General features: G+C 33.7%; 1 long non-coding RNA gene across 1 annotated transcript; it reads left to right on the forward strand.

The window, feature by feature from the left end:
- Window positions 1–260: 260 nt before the first annotated feature.
- LOC138304595 (uncharacterized) lies at window positions 261–3,178 on the forward strand. Its single transcript, XR_011205601.1, has 3 exons — window positions 261–606; window positions 1,291–1,378; window positions 2,833–3,178. It is a non-coding gene; the product is annotated as an uncharacterized lncRNA (long non-coding RNA).
- The last annotated feature ends 1,815 nt before the right edge of the window (window positions 3,179–4,993 follow it).

Genomic DNA, 4,993 nt, shown 5'->3' on the forward strand with positions numbered 1-4,993 from the left:
GCAAAATGACAAAACATGGTAAACATAAATAAATTGTTCTGAATTTAAAAAATGCTTTATAGCCACAGATGATCTCTCCAGATTTTATTTTACTACTGAATATGAATGTTTAAATTTCTGCATTGCATTGTTGTTTAAATTAATTGTCTAATTACAAATCCATATTTAAACCATTAGTACATCACGTGACAGAAAACTGGATTCTGATTTGCTACACATATGGGTACTATTTGCAATAGTGCGAAGTGTCGCTTGACGTGCTTTTGATACGATGACATTAGAACGGGTCTCATGTGAGGGTGATGTACTAAACCCATTATGGCCTGGTTGAGAGGGCACTATTGCCTCATAGTATTGTCTCGTGGTTTACTTTTACTTGGTTTTTAGCATGGTTCCAAATATAACTAAAGTTTCCAATTCCCAAAATTCATTCATGATGACGTCATAATTAGTTAATAACACTGGCACGACCACTTAATCAAGGCATTAAGTCTTTTTCCCTTAAGCCTGCTTGCTGATCAGGGTGGTGTGCCAGTTTCCAGCACAAGCATGGGCAAGGGGAGTGTTTTTATTTGCTTGTTTTGGTGATGTCTGTGCTTGTTATCTGTAAGTATAATCTTTAGATCTGTATTATTATCAAAAGCACATCTCTATCTCGTAGCACCTAATTAGTATCATTTAGTACATCAAGTCCAATTTAAATTTTTGGTTTAAATTATTTACATTAAAACAAAACATTTCTAGTCAATAAAGGGCTTACAATACATGTACTGTAGTGCTGAAGAGTTCACAACACATTTTAGATTGGCTTCGTGTGAGGGTGTTGGCAGCCTAATGCCTAGCTTTAGTCTGTGTATCGGAAAGAATCATTTCATAGATAATTAGCTCACAAGTGGACAGCGTATGTTAACTTAGCAATGTTAGTATGTTAGCGAGCAATGTAGTTTATATATGATATCACCATTTCAAACAAACATAGTCGAAATGAGCAATTCTGAAAAGCAACGGATGATAATCAAGATAAGAATCTTATTGCTAGCATTGCAGGATAAAGACAACTATTGGATAGATATCCTATTTAATGTAGTAAACTATTGTACTCAATACGAATGACCATTGTAAGCCCTTCAAATAAGGTCAAAACCTAATTTACCTTAATTATCTATTTCTATTAAATTTTAAAATGATAAATATATGAAAAAATAACAATTTATTAGAAATTTAGTTTTATTCATCCTTTGGTAAAGGTATGTTGGTGGATGTTTATCTTATTTGTTCTGTGTCTAACAGGCAGCGGTGCAAGAGTTCCTCCCGTCAGGTTTTATGCATACAAAGGCATGGCTCCTCCCCGTTCCGGTGCTGGATCATCCCTCATGTTGTATGTAGTTCTCTTCACATAATGGCAGAATACCAAAAATTTATACGAATACGCGTTAAATAAAATTTTCATTTTACAATTACGGTCCCATAAATCATTTTAGTGGCAAGAAAAGTGTTTTCATCCTAGGTAAGCATGAACAGACTCATAATTAAATCTTTGATAAAGTGAGATGTGGGATACTGTTTGTAATGGCGAATCAAGAATCAATAACGTGTTACGTAGCAAACGTGAGCTTAATTTTGATAATTATTTAATTCGCTAATTAATTTACAATGGAAAGACTTATCAATATACATATATATATATACAGTGCTGTCAGTATTTTTACATATTGTAAAGTTTGTATTGTCCCCAATAACTACATGGTATCAGGCATATATATCTGTGACATTTAATGATTTCTATGATTTAAATTTTTCGACTTGATATGGTACTTAAAAAAGTAACTTGATCAAAACTTTAATTTAAATGGGCTATTTCACTGTTGAATGTGCATGGGTGGTCATGTAAAAATACAGTTAGATGTTTACTATATATTGTATAGTAATTCACGGGAAGTTTTTGCGATCTCCACTTTCTATACTAACTTAGTTTGCTGGGAGAAATATTCTCCTATTTGTCAATTTCTAATAGAAATAATACAGGTTGTCTAACATATCATTCTATCCATATTATTCGCGGGTGTTTAATTTCGCGGGTGCTAGCTTGATCATGAATATAGCGAAGCTAATTCCCCCGCGAATTACAGAACCCATACAGTAGTTTGTTTGTGCGTCAATATTATAAGACTCTTTCATATGTGGATATGAAGGATAGGGATATTATACCAGAGGGTCACAAAATGTAGTAAAACCCGATGCTTGCAGAGGGTTTTACAACATTTTGTGATCCCGAGGGTAGAATATCCCTATCCTTCATATCCACTTATGAAAGAGTATTTTTCTTTCATACCTCGACGTTTTATTGTAATTTTACAACTATAATATCCCACCATTTTGAAATAAATTCGAAGAAATCCACAACTGGAAGTCAATTTTCCATACATGAAAAATTACGTGATATTTTCAACACAAATTCCGTTGTTTGCATCTTTTATAGTAAAACCAGTCAAATTTGTGGAAAAAAATGTTAAAATTTTACCGAGGAAATAGAGATTTTGTTGACGCCGTGACGTCACGAGGCTTTATTGCATAGGTAGCCATACAATACAGCCTCAGGCGACATGAGTGTATTGCCCTAGACCAACCAGTATTACACCCGTATGTATGAAAGAAATACGTTTATAGCATTGCGGATTTCGTGGAATAAAGAGGCAAATGGGACTTTTCTGTCATGGTATTAATTACTTACGTTACTTTCTACGTATGGAATTGACAGGTAGATCTATCTACATAAATATATTGTCCTAATATAAATAATAACAGTGCATAAAATATGATTCTGTTTTGCAGAAACCGTGGAGCTATGGTTGGAATGGTGAGCGCCAGTTTGCTCATTGGAATCGGGGTGCGTTTGCTGAGACTTGGCAATTGAGCGCTTCTGCTAGTGTTCTTATAAGGAGTCCAGCTTGCTGAACGTGTAAATATTGTGAAAGAGATATGTTGCTTGCTTCGATTTGCAATCAAAGACTTGTGCTAAATGTCTATATTTACGTGTAAGATGGAGTGAAGAACAATGCCTAGTGAAAGAAGTATCGGTCTTGGGTGATCTATGTTAATTTACGCACTTTTTAGGACACCTGACCATAGGTGACCTATTGTGATAGTCTTTTTTCCGTCGTTTTATTGTGATAGTCTTTTTTCCGTCGTCGTGCGTCGTGCGTCGTCTGTCGTGCGTCGTGCGACGTAAGAAAGTTCTCGGACGAGTTCGAAAATCAGCATGATTCGACAGTTATTTACGGAGTTCTTGCCCTTTGCGCTGAAAATCAGCATGATTCAAAGGTAATATACGGAGTTATTGCCCTTACTTTACTTGAGTAAATTTAAACCAAGCTTAATGAAACTTTGTATGTTGACTAACATTGGAAAGATCTCGGATAAGTTCGAAAATCAGCATGAGTTGACTGTAATTTACGGAGTTATTGCCCTTTGCACTAATAATTATTATTGGACCTTGTGAACTCGATAACTTTAGTAAATATAAACCGAGCTAATGAAACTTTGTATTCAGACTAACATTGGAAAGATCTCGGACGAGTTAGAAAATCAGCATGATTTGATCGTAATTTACTGAGTTATTGCCCTTTGCATTGAAGATTATTATTGGACATTGTGAACGCGAAAACTTGAGTAAATATAAACCGAGCTTAATGAAACTTTGTGTGTAGACTAGCATTGTGTCAACTTCGAAAATCAGCATGATTCAACGGAAATTAACGGAGTTATTGCCCTTTGCACTATTTATAACTATTGGACATTGTGAACGCATTACTTGAGTAAATTTAAACCAAGCTTAACCCCTTAACTCCCAAAAAATCGACATTTTCTTTCAAAGTGATTTTTCACCCTTTTGCATCATCAATTTTGGTAATTAACCCATATATAATATTTAGAAACTTCAGATCACGACCTTTTCAGATTTTGTAAGAAAAATAATGGGTTCACATTAATTAAGTTACCATGGGAACCGAAATTTTGAAATTTTGACAAAAATGTTAAAGTTTCTTACATTTGTCACTCTTAAGACAACTAAAGTTATGTAGATGTCCATTTATAAACCTGACCATCAAATATATTTTGACAGAAGGGTTGAAAATTTTATTGAATGCCATAATTTCAATTTAATTTTTAATGTTACCATGGTAACCAACAACATTAAAAACCGATGATTTTTGAAAATGTTTAATTAGTGTTTCACCTGTCTTGCTTCAACTACAGAAAGTCTAATGCATGTAACAGGCTTAGTAATATTTTTACTTTCATATTATTTTCAAAAGAGGATATGGGCAGAATTGGTATCAAATGATTGATTTTTGGCTTAAAAATATTACCATGGCAACCAAAATATAAACTACGGAAAAATGCAATTTTGCGCTGATGGAACCATTTCCATGGGTTTCAGTCGAATAAAACATCGACAAAAATGTGTTGTGTTGCAAAATTGTTTGTTTGGCATGTTATTGTTTACAGCATTAAATATTTATATTCATACTCAGATCAATTCATTTTTGGAACGCTAACAATCACAATTATAACATTATTTTATATCAATCATTTCCTTTGTCATCGTAGCAAGCCGACTTACAAATAGGTATGCGTGTTTTCTCCCAAATTAAGGTGTTTACATAAGATGTCTAAATATATATGTACTTAGCGAAAAAATGCAGTGCAAGACATACGTATACTGCAGTAATTTTAGTCATAAAGGCAACTATTTATCCATTTATATAGTGTCAGTTTCTTTGATTTATCCACACCAATATCCATCAACAGAATAAATCAATTCAGAGTAAAAGACTAGTAGACAAGTGTGCTGACATGGACAAAAATTGTGTATTTTACTTGTACATGCACTCATGATACTTTGCATGTACATATCATATATTGATAGAAATATAAACAATCTCTATTAACCATTTATTATCTGCGTGTTCTATGTCCGGTCCTATTGCTT

This window comes from Argopecten irradians, chromosome 12, assembly GCF_041381155.1.
Source record: "Argopecten irradians isolate NY chromosome 12, Ai_NY, whole genome shotgun sequence".
NCBI lineage: Eukaryota > Metazoa > Mollusca > Bivalvia > Pectinida > Pectinidae > Argopecten > Argopecten irradians.